We start from the raw sequence: 16089 nt of genomic DNA on the forward strand, positions 1-16089 counted from the left end.
CCAGATCGCGCAGTCACCACCTGTTCTGCAGCACCATCTTCGCGTGAACCAGTGCCGCCACTGCACCTGCAACCACCGCGCCCACCGGACGAACCACCGCGAAGCGCCGCCACCTTCTCCGCACCAGATCTACGGCCTTCGCACGCCACAGTTGCAGCACACACATCTCCTCGCCGCGCCACCACCATCTTCCTCCATTCGCGGCCGTCACAGAGCATCGCGCACTATCTTCACCACTGCAGCAGCACCTCCGCGTCGCGCCACCTCGCCGGAGAAGAAGCCGGAGCAGCCGCCGTCAGCCGCGCAGCCAGGGAGGAAGGAGGAAGGGGTAGAAACCCTAATTCTGGAAAGTGTACTCTACGCCACGTGTCAGCGTCTGATAGGACAGTCAAACTGGTCAACTGGTCAACTCTGGTCAACTGGTCAAAGTCAGCAGTCAACTCTGGTCAAAACTGCAAATATGGTTAAATGAGAAGGGCAGAATTGGAAATTGGACAGGAATTAAGTTGCTAATTAATTAAATAAAAATAAAAGATTTTAGCAACTGACAGATAAAGCCCAAAGTCCAGTTGAAGCCTATATAAAGAGACTTAAGGGAGCAGAAACGGGACACAATTTGACGACTGACAATTTACAGCTGACAGCTTAGACACTTAGAACTCTCTGGTTTTGGCAGATACCATCTCCACCACATCTCTCATTCTTTCTTTATTTTCTTTCCTTCATATTATCATGTATTCCATCAAAGCCATGGAGGGCTAAGCTTTTAGGGTTGATTCCACTGTAATTTCTTAAATGGATTCTGAGGTTAGATGAATTTATATGTTTTGTTATTTTGATTATTGTTGTGGTTTTTGTTTATCTATGTCCTTTGCTTCTTAATCGAATAGAAAATAATGATTTTAAATCTACATGCATGCTAATCATATGAGTTAAAAGGTTTTTAAATTAAATTGAGACTTTACTTTGATTTTGTTTAGAAACTTTCATTTGATTAAATAAGTTTTTGCCAATAATTGAGACTTTAATTTGATTAGAGGTAATTACTTTAACTAAAATTAGTCAAGACTTTACTTTGATTAATTAAGTTTTCTATTTGGTAAAGGAACAAAGGAATAGACATGATTAGGCATAGTAAAATTAATTGAGACTGTACTTTGATTGAATTTACTATGGATAATCTAACAATTCTCACTTTTAATTGAGACTGTACTTTGATTAAAAGTGAGGATGCCAACAAATGAATTGAGTCTTTACATTGATTTATTTGTAAATCAACAACAATAATTAATTTAACAATAATCTCTAGATAACCAATGAAGAATCTGATTTAGAAAAAGCAGTGGAATTGACCTATTTACTATTACTGTGTTTACAATCTTCCGTGTCATTTTCTTTGCATATCAAAACCCCCCTATTTTTATAGTTGCTAGTTTTAAATTGCATTTTTGAGAATCATATATTTGAGATCAATTCCGTATTCGTTGTGAGACGACTCAGGGTTATCTTAACCCTAACTATTTTCTTCACTACAAACTGGCAATACTGAAGTTGCTAAGTAGTGGTAATTTGATCGCCTAACGACAGCGATATCAAATTTGCAGGAACAAAAGGATAAGCATGTGAATGAAACACACCAACTTCCATGTTTAAAAAGGAAAGTTGTTCATAGTGCTTTATTATGCATTTGGTCCGTCGACAAGAAGGAAATTCGTTAAACACAATGCATGGAATTATTTATTGTTACATATCAAGGTGGGGTACAGTTGCCAAGAAATGTTATCGATGGATTGCAACCATCGGAAAGTAACAAATATCAAGTTGAATTTGATCCTGGAAGAAGAGAATTAGTTTCAACTTGTGAAAAAATAAAAGTCTTTCACAAGATCATAATCAACTTACGTTAAAACTGGTGTCGTAAGATTCGGGACAAATCTTCTCGAAGAAGGAGGGTATGATGTGAATTGCATATGGGTCAAATGCAGGATGACTAATGCGCCGTGTTGATGCAGTTTCTTTTATTTAAATAAGGGCCCAATGCTTTGTAAATTTGGCTGACCAAATTGTGTTTGTGCTTAACCAATTAATGGGCTTTAGTTTTGCTTTATCTTCAAGTTCAAATAACGGTCCATATGGCAACTTAAGAACCAACCTTTGGAAGATCAAGAAGACCTTTGCTCAAAGTTTGTGGATGACTTTTGGTAACCTTAAATTCAGTTACAATCAACCGTTAAGTAGCAGATCGTTTTTAGCTTGAGTGGATCATTAATTAATAGCTTTAGGCGGGATGATATTGAAAATTGTGTGTCTTTTGTAATTCTGATGGTTAAAGCTCCTATATAAGTTGAACTATTTTCATCAATGAAGGCAAGCTGAGTTTTATTCAGAAAATAAACGAGTTGTATCTCATCTATCTTAGTGAGAGTGATTCTCCTAAGTTCTTGAGTGATTCAAGAATCCATGAGTTTAATCAAAGGTGCTTCTTCCCTTTTTGTGTTTCAACTCTTAGGCTTATCTTCCATTCTTGGAAGTGTGATGTCTATCAATTTCTGTTCCATGTTCTTTTATGTTTCCATTTTCTCGTTTTAAATAATTTCTCAAATTTCTTGCTTGTTAGCATTCCAACAATGATAGATCAGTCAAACGAATCGAACCCTATGGTTTCACATCATTTTGTATTCAGAGCCTGGCTATCTAGATTTGGAATAGGAAAGGAAGTTTATTATACAAAGTGTTTAACCGAAGGCCATCCATGTTTAGTTGCAGTCTGTTACGGAAGCGAAAACAATGTTGTGAGGCAAAGATTGATGGAGAAACTCCAGTTACCAGCAACCTTTCATCTCGATAAAGCGTGGATCAGATTCAGTACATGGCAATGTGTGAAAGAAGTATTATGTGATATTACTCCCATGGACTCTTGTCATCTTCTTTTGGGATCGGCATGGCTTCGTTTTAAAACACTCCATCTTCATGAACATTCCATTTATTTGAGGCATGAGGGACATCAAAAGAAGTAGAAATTTATGACACCAAGACAAGTTAGTAAGGATCAACGTAGGCCGAAGGAAGGAGAAAACAGAAAAAGAAAGAATAGAAAAAGAAGTAATATAAACTGCAAAAGGAAGGGAAAATAAAAAAAAAAAGAAATGGAACTAGAGAAAAATATGATGAAAAGTTTATTCGTCAATGTTTTTTCTTCTACAGTTTGTGATGTCATTTTACAAGAACAAAAGGATAAGCATGTAAATGAAACACACAAACTTCCATGTTTAAAAAGGAAGCTTGTTCATAGTGCTTTATTATGCATTTGGTCTATCGATACTAAGCAAATTCGTCAAACACAATGCATGGAATTATTTATTGTTACATATCAAGGTGGGGTACTGTTGCCAAAAAATGTTATTGACGGATTGCAACCATTGGAAAGTAACAAATATCAAGTTGAGTTTGATCTTGGAAGAAGAGAATTAGTTTCAACTTGTGAAAAAATAAAAGTCCTTCACAAGATCATAATAAACTTACATTAAAACTAGTGTCTTAAGATTCAGGACCAATCTTCTCGAAGAAGGAGGGTATGATGTGAATTGCATATGGGTGAAATGGAGGATGACAAATTCGCCTTGTTGATGCAGTTTCTTTTATTTAAATAAGGGCCCAATGCTTTGTAAAATTGGCTGACCAAATTGCATTTGTGCTTAACCAATTAATGGCTTTAGTTTTGCTTTATCTTCAAGTTGAAATAAGGTTCCACATGCCAACTTAAAAACCAACCTTTGGAAGATCAAGAGGACCTTTGCTCAAAGTTTGTGGATGACTTTTGTTAGCCTTAAATTCAGTTACAATCAACCATTAAGTAGCATATTGTTATTAGCTTGAGTGGATCATTAATTAATAGCTTTAAGCGGGATGATATTGAAATTTATGTGTCTTGTGTAATTCTCATGGTTAAAGCTCCTATACAAGTTGAACCATTTTAATCAATGAAGGCAAGTGGAGTTTTAATCAGAAAATAAACGAGTTTTATCTCATCTATCTTAGTGAGAGTGATTCTCCTAAGTTCTTGAGTGATTCAAGAATCCATGAGTTTAATCAAAGGTCCTTTATCCCTTTGTGTGTTTAAACTTTTAGGCTTATTTTCCATTCTTGGAAGTGTGATGTCTGTCAATTTCCGTTCCATCTTCTTTTATGTTTCCATTTTCTCGTTCTAAATAATTTCTCAAATTTCTTGCTTGTTAGCATTCCAACAATGATAGATCAGTCAAACGAATCGAACCCTGCGGATTCACATCATTTGGTATTCAGAGCCTGGCTATCTAGATTTTGAATAGGAAAGGAAGTTTATTATACAAAGTGTTTAACCGAAGGCCATCCATGTTTAGTTGCATTCGATTACAGAAGCGAAAACAATGTTGTGAGCCAAAGATTGGTGGAGAAACTGCAGTTACCAACAACCTTTCATCTGGATCAAGCATGCATCAAATTCAGTACATGGCAATGTGTGAAAGAAGTATTATGTGATATTGCTCCCGTGGACTCTTGTCATCTTCTTTTGGGATGGGCATGGCTTCGTTTTAAAACACTCCATCTTGATGAACGTTCCCTTTATTTGAGGCATGAGGGACATCAAAAGAAGTAGAAATTTATGACACCAAGACAAGTCAGTAAGGATCAACGTAGGCTGAAGGAGTACACAAAAAAAGAAAGAATAGAAAAAGAAGTAATATAAACTGCAGAAGGAAGGGAAAATAAAGAAAAAGAAATGGAACTAGAGAAAGTTTATTCGTTAATGTTTTTTTCTACTACAGTTTGTGATGTCATTTTACAGGAACAAAAGGATAAGCATGTGAATGAAACACACCAACTTCCATGTTTAAAAAGGAAGCTTGTTCATAGTGCTTTATTATGCATTTGGTCCGTCGATAAGAAGCAAATTCGTCAAACACAATGCATGGAATTATTTATTGTTACATATCAAGGTGGGGTACTGTTGCCAAGAAATGTTATCGACGAATTGCAACCATTGGAAAGTGATGAAGGATTATCTTGTTCCTTTTTAAGATTATTGAATATGGTGTGAGTTGATTAAGAAAACTTAGTGAAATCCCCACTGGACATTAAGATAGCAAGCTATCAAGATGTGAAGGTTCCTGATGAAGGATTATCTTGTTTCCTTTTAGAGTTATGAATATGGTGAAGTTATTTAAGAAAGCTTTTTGAAAATTCCCACTGGACATTAAGATAGCAAGCTATCTAGATGTGAAGGTTCATTTCTCAAGCTCATGAAAGGAAGAAGAGAGTTGGATTCAAGCTTAAACTCACACAACATTAACAACACTTAAAGAACCAAAATGAAAGAAGAAACATTAAAAATGGAAAGCATAGAAGATGAAGCATGGAAGAAGCACGCCACTCATAGGGGGGGATCTAAGCCAACCAAGCCCTAGAGATGAGTGATGGTGCCGCCACTTGCAAGCAAGATAAGGCAAAGGTGAGTTCACTTCTAGGAAGGAGAGCTCACGAAAATTTAAAGGTTGAAACACAATAGTTTAGAAACAAAATGATCAACCCTTTTACAAGACAAGGAGCACCCTTTAAATAGGAGTTCTTAGGGGTCCTTTAGCAAATACAAAAACATGAAAAAGGATTAACTAGCAAACCCTAAACCTAATGTGAGAGTGAGTCTTGGCCAAGTGAAGGAAGATGATTGGTGGAGGCATTCCCATGAGGATTCTAGGCCAAAAGAGGAAGGAGACCAAGTGACCTTCTAAGGCATAAACCACAAAGGCAAAAGGAGACAAGGTACATGTCTACTTTTGCTTTTGCTTTATGCTTTTTGCTTTCCTCTCTTTTCCACTTCATCCAAGTGCTCCAATCACCAAGTGCCACCTAGCCATGCTCTACTTTCTCTTAATTACCTACAAAACAAGACAAACAAGGATTAGCATGTTGGTTTAAGTTAATCTAATCTTGGTCAAAGGTCAACTTTGGATCAAAGTCAACAAGTCAACCAAAATAAATCAACTAGAAACCAACTTAGGGAATTCAAACTAAAGTAATGCAAAACAAAGATAAAGGTGATGGAATAGAAGACTCCCCTCTAGACATGCTTCTAGTGATCCTTCTTGATGGAGCTTCTAAGGAGGTGGTCATGCCTTCATCAGTTCCTTTCACAAAGCTCAAGAGAAGAAGATGATGGATGTATTCAAAACAAAAAGGAAATTGAAAGCACATAAACCATAGAAAACCAAGAAAAATTAAAGGAAGAAGGAAACATAAAATGGAAAGGAAAGAAATGGTAAAAATGTGAGAAACACGCCACTACAAAGCTAGGCTAGAAGCCATGGCAACCTCAAAAGGTCCATGCCTCATGAGTGGGTAGGGGAAGAAGGTCTAAGGGAGTTACGGGATTGAACCCATACACAACCTCAAAAGGGGAATGAGAAGTAGTGGAATGCACAACCCTATTGTAGGCAAACTCTATGTGGGGAAGAAGTTCCTCCCACTCTCTAATGTTTTGCACTATCATACATCTTAGCATTTGCCCTAGGGTTCTATTAACCACCTCGGTTTGGCCATCACTTTGGGGATGACAAGTGGTGGAGAAAAGAAGCTTGGTGCCAAATTTACCCCACAAGGTTCTCCAAAAATGGCTTAGGAACTTGGAGTCCCTATCACTTACAATGGACCTAGGTAGGCCATGTAGTCTTACCACTTCCTTGAAGAAAAGATTTGCAATATAAGTTGCATCATCAATCTTATGGCAAGGAATGAAATGGGCCATCTTAGAGAACCTATCCACCACTACAAAAATGGAATCCCTACCTTTTTTGGTCCTTGGGAGACCTAAGACAAAATCCATAGAAATGTCAACCCAAGGCTTGGAAGGGATAGGCAAGGGGGTGTAAAGACCATGGGGTTGGACTCTAGACTTGGCTTTCATGCATGCTATGCAACCTTTGCAATGCCTATCTACATGCTTCCTCATGTGAGGCCAATAGAAGTGTTCTTTCAAGACTTCCAAAGTCTTGTTTGGCCCAAAATGCCCCATTAATCCTCCCTCATGTGCCTCTCTAATGAGTGAGGTTCTTAAGGAACCTTGGGGAATGCAAAGTCTCTTACCTTTGAAAAGATATTGATTGAGAAGGTAAAAGTCTTTGTAAGCCCCTTGGTGGCACTCACTAAGAATGGGGGAGAAATCAACATCCTTTGGATACAATTCCTTAATATGATCAAAACTAAGAAATTTAGTTTCAAGAATGGAAAGGAGGGAATGCCTTCTTGAAAGTGCATCCGCCACAATGTTAGCCTTTCCTTGCTTATGTTTGATCACATATGGGAATTGTTCTAAGAACTCTACCCACCTAGCATGTCTCTTGTTTAACTTGCCTTGACTTTTCAAAAATTTGAGTGACTCATGGTCACTATGAATCACAAACTCCTTTGAAAGAAGATAGTGTTGCCAAGTTTGCAAAGTTCTCACAAGAGCATAAAGCTCTTTGTCATAGGTGGAGTAGTTGATGTGACTCCCCTTGAGTTTCTCACTAAAATAAGCTATGGGGTGCCCTTCTTGGAGAAGCACGGCCCCAATGCCTACATTGGATGCATCACACTCAATTTCAAAAGTTTTGGAGAAGTTAGGGAGGGCTAAGAGTGGTGCATTGATCAATTTTTGTTTTAAAGTTTCAAAAGCCTTTTCTTGATCTTTGCCCCACTTATAGGTCACACCTTTCTTGACCAATTCATTGAGAGGGGCAGCTATGGTGCTAAAGTTTGGCACAAACCTCCTATAGAAACTAGCTAACCCATGGAAAGACCTAAGCTCACTTACATTCTTTGGGGGAGGCCAATCCTTGATTGCCATCACTTTTTCTTGGTCCACATGGACCCCATGTTGATTTATTTTGAAACCTAGGAAGATCACATGATCCATCCCAAACACACATTTCTCCATGTTAGCATACAAGGATGCCTTCCTTAAGGTTTCTAACACACTCCTTAAATGATGCAAGTGGTCATCTTGAGACATACTATAAATGAGAATGTCATCAAAGTATACCACAACAAACTTCCCTAAGAACTCTCTAAGAACATGGTGCATGAGTCTCATGAATGTACTAGGTGCATTGGTCAAGCCAAAAGGCATGACTAACCACTCATATAATCCAAACTTAGTCTTGAAAGAGGTTTTCCATTCATCACCTTCTTTGATTCTAATTTGATTGTACCCACTTTTCAAGTCTATTTTGGAAAATATGGTTGCACCATGTAACTCATCAATCAAATCATCTAACCTAGGAATGGGATGCCTATACTTGATGGTTATGTTGTTGATAGCCCTACAATCTATGCATATTCTCCATGTTCCATCCTTTTTGGGGACTAGGATCACGGGCATTGCACAAGGACTCATGCTATGTTGCACCCACCCCTTTTCTAACAACTCATTCACTTGTTTTTGAATTTCTTTAGCCTCCTCGGGACTAGTCCTATAGGTTGGCCTATTAGGCAAAGATGAGCCTTGTATGAAATCAATTTGGTGTTCTATACCTCTTAGGGGTGGGAGGCCCTTTGGAGGTTCTTGAAAAACATCTTTGAACTCATCTAAGACTAATGACAAGTCTAAGGGACATCTAGAGTGAGGGTTTTGGAAGGAGGGGGAAGATTCACTAGGATAAGCTAGGAAGATGGGTTTTTGGGCAAGCATTACCTTCTTCACCCCCTTGAGAGTGATCATGCTCTTCTTGGACTCATGCCCTTGCGCCTTCTTTTGCGCCTTCTCTTCTTTTCTTTTCTTAATCATTTGCAATTGGTCCTCATTGACTTCTCTTGGTGAAAGAGGTAGTAATGTGATCTTTTTGCCTTGGAAGCTAAAGGTAAACTTGTTAGCATGGCCATCATGAAAAGCTTTTCTATCAAATTGCCATGGCCTTCCTAATAAAATGTGAGTTGCTTCCATGGGCACTAAGTCACATAATACCTCATCCTTGTAGTTTCCAATGGAGAAGTTAATAAGGACTTGTTTGTCCACTTTAATTTCACCTTCCTCACTAAGCCAAGAAAGCTTATAGGGCTTGGCATGAGGGATGGTTTTTAAGCCAAGCTTGTCCACAACCCTTGTGTTCCACTATCAATTATGAGGGAGCAAGTTTTGTTGTTGATTTGGCACCTTGAGTGAAAAATATTTTCTCTTTGGTTTTCAAATTCTTTAGGCACTTGGCCTAGCATGCGCCTAACCACCAACAAACCTCCTTCATTAGGTTTGATTTCATCCTCACTTGAAGATTGGGAAGAAGTGTGGGAGGAAGAACTTTTAGGGGAGGGGGGAGAAGAATGTTCACTTTCAACCTCTCCTTTAGGGTTCAAGATCATGTTCCTTTTTGTTGGGCAATTTGAAGCAATGTGACCATAGCCCAAACACTTAAAACATTTGATGGAACTAGTTCTTGAACTTTGAGAGGAGTTGGCATTTTCATGGGAGGTTCTAGACGAATTGGTCCTAGGTGGGTGGTCTTTGGAAGGAGGTTTCTCATCTTTTCTTTCTTTTCCTTTCCAAGTTCTAGAGTAGTATTCATTGTATGAAGTATTCCTCTTGGCCTCTTGTTTCTTTTTCAATTGACTTTCATATTTTAAGGCCAAGTGTAAAATTTTGTCAAGAGTGGAATACTCATACAACTCAACTACATCTTGAACTTCTCTTCTAAGACCACTCACAAATCTAGCTACCTTTTCTTCTTCACTCTCAAATTGGAGTCCTACTTTGAGAAGCATTGACTCCATCATTTTAAAATATTCGTTCACACACATAGACCCTTGTTGAAGCCTTTGGAGCTTCAAAAGAGTCTCCCTGCTATAGTAGGAAGGAACAAATCTAGCGCGCATCAAAGTTTTAATGTCCATCCAAGAGGCCGCGGGTGGCTCTTGGTTAATATTGTCCATACACAATTGATGCCACCATGTCATGGCATAATCTTCAAATTGTAAAACTACTAAATCTACTTGTTCTTGATTACTAACTAAATGAATATTGAAGATTTGGTCCACTTTTTGCTCCCACTCTATGTAGAGGTTTGGATCATTCTCCCCCTTGAACTTTGGAATCTTGATTGGTGGAGGTTGTCTTTGTGGGAGTTGATTGCGCCTTCCACCACCATCATAGCCGTGTCTTCTTCTTCTTCCACCATGGCTAGAGTCCTCGGAAGAGGACCTCCTCCTTCTCCTCTCATCTTCCCTAAGCTCAAGTCTTTGGATGTGCTCTTGTAGGAAGATCTCACTTTGCCTCCTATCCGCCCTCAATTGGTCAAAAGTTTCTCTCCTACTCACTTCCATCTCACGTAAGATGTTGGCAAGGGTTATTTGTCCACTTTCTTGGGCCATAGGAGTCACCATGGGAGGGGAATAAGGTGAGGCCGACTCCTCCTCTTCTTCTACCTCCAAGATTGGATCCATATTCATGTTCCTACACCAAAAACTCACCAAAAACCGAGACAAGGAAGAGGTTAGCTAACAAATAATTCCAAACCCGAGACCAAGTGTGGTCTTCTCAAGCACCCAAGTGTTTTTGATCACACTCCCAAAGCACACAAGCAAGGCTAGCACTCAAAAACCTTCCAAACAAGTGAAAACACCTTTAAAGAGATGAAAACCTTTTCAAAGCTCAAACAAGTGGCTCGGCCACAACACTCTAGGAAGACAAGGAAAAGAAAACTACTAAGACAAAACAAAGATTACCTAAAGACAAGCAAGCAAAGCTAAAAAAAACAAGAAAGTTTAACTTCTAAGGAAACTTGTTTTTAAAGACAAAACTTGAACAAGACTAAAACAATGAAAAGCACTTTTAAGGACTCTATGGAAAGCATTTGAACAAGCCAAGATTATACCTCAAATTATGCATACACCATGAAAGATCATAACCAAGTCAAAGCATGGAACTAATTTGCCAATATCACCCAAAATCCAAGTATAAATTTTGGTAGCATAACACCTAGTAAAAATGGCCAAATGGATTCACCAAGCATTGTAAAAGCTCTCGGCCAAACTGTTTTTGGTCTTGAAAACACTTTTTCTTTTCAAAACTAGGTACTTCAAATGATGAGAAGGATGTTTTAGGGTTTCTTGAACACTTAGTTCCTTAAAATTAGGTCAAAATCAATTTCAAGGAGCATACAACAACACAAGGCATAGATCTCATGCAATAGTTCAAAAACTTAGAAACAAGAACAAGAAAACTCAAAGAAGCATATGACAAGAGACTCAAGCAAAAGTTAGACACATTTAGAGACTCAACATGACATACACAAAGACACAAACATGTAGCTATCATGCATTTAAACTCATGGATTTGAGGCTCAAAGAGTAAGTATCAAAAGACATGTTATCCAACCACATTTAGGAGAAAAGAGTCACAAAACCGAAGCCAAAATTGCCACAACATAACCTGAAAACGTTGTTTTTCGTATTCTCGGCAGCTCTGACCTTTGCTCACTCATTTGATCATAACTCTCTCCACAGAACTCCAAATGCGTTAATTCTTTTTTTGTTGGAAACTAGACTCACAGAGCTTTCTTTTGATATAAAGAAAGTTACTTTTGGACCACTGAGATAGCTGCAGTATTTTTTTCAAAAACGCACACGTTGCTGCCAGCACTGTTTTTTATGTGGACCACTCAAGATAGCTACACAAGACAAGGTTAGAACATGAAAACACCATATTCAAGGACAACCAAAGCTCTAGATACCAAATGATGAAGGATTATCTTGTTTCCTTTTAGAGTTATGAATATGGTGAAGTTATTTAAGAAAGCTTTTTGAAAATTCCCACTGGACATTAAGATAGCAAGCTATCTAGATGTGAAGGTTCATTTCTCAAGCTCATGAAAGGAAGAAGAGAGTTGGATTCAAGCTTAAACTCACACAACATTAACAACACTTAAAGAACCAAAATGAAAGAAGAAACATTAAAAATGGAAAGCATAGAAGATGAAGCATGGAAGAAGCACGCCACTCATAGGGGGGGATCTAAGCCAACCAAGCCCTAGAGATGAGTGATGGTGCCGCCACTTGCAAGCAAGATAAGGCAAAGGTGAGTTCACTTCTAGGAAGGAGAGCTCACGAAAATTTAAAGGTTGAAACACAATAGTTTAGAAACAAAATGATCAACCCTTTTACAAGACAAGGAGCACCCTTTAAATAGGAGTTCTTAGGGGTCCTTTAGCAAATACAAAAACATGAAAAAGGATTAACTAGCAAACCCTAAACCTAATGTGAGAGTGAGTCTTGGCCAAGTGAAGGAAGATGATTGGTGGAGGCATTCCCATGAGGATTCTAGGCCAAAAGAGGAAGGAGACCAAGTGACCTTCTAAGGCATAAACCACAAAGGCAAAAGGAGACAAGGTACATGTCTACTTTTGCTTTTGCTTTATGCTTTTTGCTTTCCTCTCTTTTCCACTTCATCCAAGTGCTCCAATCACCAAGTGCCACCTAGCCATGCTCTACTTTCTCTTAATTACCTACAAAACAAGACAAACAAGGATTAGCATGTTGGTTTAAGTTAATCTAATCTTGGTCAAAGGTCAACTTTGGATCAAAGTCAACAAGTCAACCAAAATAAATCAACTAGAAACCAACTTAGGGAATTCAAACTAAAGTAATGCAAAACAAAGATAAAGGTGATGGAATAGAAGACTCCCCTCTAGACATGCTTCTAGTGATCCTTCTTGATGGAGCTTCTAAGGAGGTGGTCATGCCTTCATTAGTTCCTTTCACAAAGCTCAAGAGAAGAAGATGATGGATGTATTCAAAACAAAAAGGAAATGGAAAGCACATAAACCATAGAAAACCAAGAAAAATTAAAGGAAGAAGGAAACATAAAATGGAAAGGAAAGAAATGGTAAAAATGTGAGAAACACGCCACTACAAAGCTAGGCTAGAAGCCATGACAACCTTGAAGATGAGTGGATGTGTGCCGACACTTGCTATGCAAGATAAGGCTTAAAAGTATTCACTCCCAAGGGAGGAAACTCTCACAAATGGTTAAGACACAAGAGTGTTTTTACTTCAAAATGTTCAACCCTTTTACATGTCTAGGAGCACCCTTTATATAGAAGAGTTTAGGGGCCTCTAAGCAAATAAAAGATACCTAAGGATGTCTCTACAAAAACCTAACCCCAGCTTCTAGAAACTAGGTCAAATAAGGTTACAAAAATGAGAGACAAAAGAGCTAACTATGGTGTGTGCAAGGCTAATTTCGTTCTAGCACAAAAGGAGACAAAGAATGTGTCTCATATATCTCCAAAAAGTGGTCAAAGTGTGCTAAAAACAAAGGAGACCAAAGGTACATAGGTACACTTGCTTCATGCCTTTTACTTTATGCTTTATGCCTTTGCATTACTCTCTCCTCCACATCATTTATGCTCCCCAATCACCATGCGCCACCTAGCATTGTTTTCTTACTCCTAATTAACCTACAAAGCAAATAAACATAGATTAGCATGTTGGCTTAAGTTAAGTCAATTATAGTGAACAAGTCAAACCTAGTCAAAGGTCAACAAGTCAACTAAAGTTGATCCAACTAAGTCAACTTAGGGAATCAAAAATAACAAACACAAATGAAAGGGATGAAGGATTAGTGAACTTCCTTTTTAAACATGCTTAGTCTTCTTAAGCATGTGCCTTCATCCTTGGTTGGGGTCAATCCTTCATCAGAAAGTAACAAATATCAAGTTGAATTTGATAATAGAAGAAGAGAATTAGTTTCAACTTGTGAAAAAATAAAAGTCCTTCAGAAGATCATAGTAAACTTACATTAAAGCTGGTGTCTTAAGATTCAGGACAAATCTTCTCGAAGAAAGAGGGTATGATGTGATGAAGGATTATCTTGTTCCCTTTTAGAGTTATGAGTATGGTGAAGTTGTTTAAGAAAGCTTTTTGCAAATTCCCACTGGAAATTAAGATAGCATGCTATCTAGATGTGAAGGTTCATTTCTCAAGCTCATGAAAGGAAGAAGAGAGTTGGATTCAAGCTTAAACACACACGGCAATAACAACACTAAAGAGCAAAATGAAAGAAGAAACAATAAAAATGGAAAGCATAGAAGATGAAAAATGGAAGAAGCACGCCACTCATAGGGGGGGATCTAAGCCAACCAAGCCCTAGAGATGAGTGATGGTGCCGCCACTTGCAAGCAAGAAAAGGCAAAGGTGAGTTCACTTCTAGGAAGGAGAGCTCACGAAAATTTAAAGGTTGAAACACAATAGTTTAGAAACAAAATGATCAACCCTTTTACAAGACAAGGATCACCCTTTAAATAGGAGTTCATAGGGGTCCTTTAGCAAATACAAAAACATGAAAAAGGATTAACTAGCAAACCCTAAACCTATTGTGAGAGTGAGTCTTGGCCAAGTGAAGGGAGATGATTGGTGGAGGCATTCCCATGAGGATTCTAGGCCAAAAGAGGAAGGAGACCAAGTGACCTTCTAAGGCCTAAACCACAAAGGCAAAAGGAGACAAAGTACATGTCTACTTTTGCTTTTGCTTTATGCTTTTTGCTTTCCTCTCTCTTCCACTTCATCCAAGTGCTCCAATCACCAAGTGCCACCTAGCCATGCTCTACTTTCTCTTAATTACCTACAAAACAAGACAAACAAGGATTAGAATGTTGGTTTAAGTTAATCTAATCTTGGTCAAAGGTCAACTTTGGATCAAAGTCAACAAGTCAACCAAAATAAATCAACTAGAAACCAACTTAGGGAATTCAAACTAAAGTAATGCAAAACAAAGATAAAGGTGATGGAATAGAAGACTCCCCTCTAGACATGATTCTAGTGATCCTTCTTGATGGAGCTTCTAAGGAGGTGGTCATGCCTTCATCATCCTCCCCTTCTTGGAGAGAATTCGACCACGAATTCTTAAACCCTACATCAAAAGGAGAAAGGTCACAAACATTAAATGAGTTACTTATGTTATAGCTTAGGGGTAAGTCTAACTCAAAAGCATTGTTGTTAATTCTCCTAATGACTTGAAAGGGGCCATCCCCTCTAGGGAGGAGCTTAGACTTCCTTTGAGTAGGGAATCTCTCCTTTCTCAAGTGAAGCCAAACCCAATCTCCCTTTTGGAAGATGATAAAGGATTGACCCCAACCAAGGATGAAGGCACATGCTTAAGAAGACTAAGCATGTTTAGAAAGGAAGTTCACTAATCCTTCATCCCTTTTCATTTGTGTTTATTATTTTTGATTCCCAAAGTTGACTTAGTTGAATCAACTTTAGTTGACTTGTTGACCTTTGACTAGGTTTGACTTCTTGACTATAGTTGACTTGACTTAAGCCAACATGCTCATCTATGTTTATTTGCTTTGTAGGTTAATTAGGAGTAAGAAAGCAATGCTAGGTGGTGCATGGTGATTGGGGAGCATAAATGATGTGGAGGAGAGAGTAAAGCAAAGGCGTAAAGCATAAAGTAAAAGCCATAAAACAAGTGTACCTATGTACCTTTGGTCTCCTTTGTTTTTAGCACACTTTGGCCACATTTTGGAGACATATGAGAGACATTCTTTGTCTCCTTTTGTGCTAGAACGAAATTAGCCTTGCACACACCATAGTTAGCTGTTTTGTCTCTCATTTTTTGTAACCTTATTTGACCTAGTTTCTAGAAGTTAGGGTTAGGTTCTTGTAGAGACATCCTTAGGTATCTTTTATTTGCTTAGAGGCCCCTAAACTCTTCTATATAAGGGGTGCTCCTAGACATGTAAAAGGGTTGAACATTTTGAAGTAAAAACACTCTTGTGTCTCAACCATTTGTGAGAGTTTCCTCCCTTGGGAGTGAATACTTCTAAGCCTTATCTTGCATAGCAAGTGGCGGCACACATCCACTCATCTTCAAGGTTGTCATGGCTTCTAGCTTAGCCTTGTAGTGGCGTGCTTCTCACATTTTTACCATTCCTTTCCTTTCCATTTTATGTTTTCTTCTTCCTTTAATTGTTCTTGGTTTTCTATGGTTTATGTGCCTTCCATTTCCTTTTTGTTTTGAATCAATCCATCATCTTCTTCTCTTGAGCTTTGTGAAAGAAACTTTCACATCTAGATAGCTTGCTA

Source organism: Vigna unguiculata, chromosome 3 (assembly GCF_037176805.1).
Source record: "Vigna unguiculata cultivar grain cowpea cultivar isolate G323 ecotype 2 chromosome 3, ASM3717680v1, whole genome shotgun sequence".
Lineage (NCBI taxonomy): Eukaryota > Viridiplantae > Streptophyta > Magnoliopsida > Fabales > Fabaceae > Vigna > Vigna unguiculata.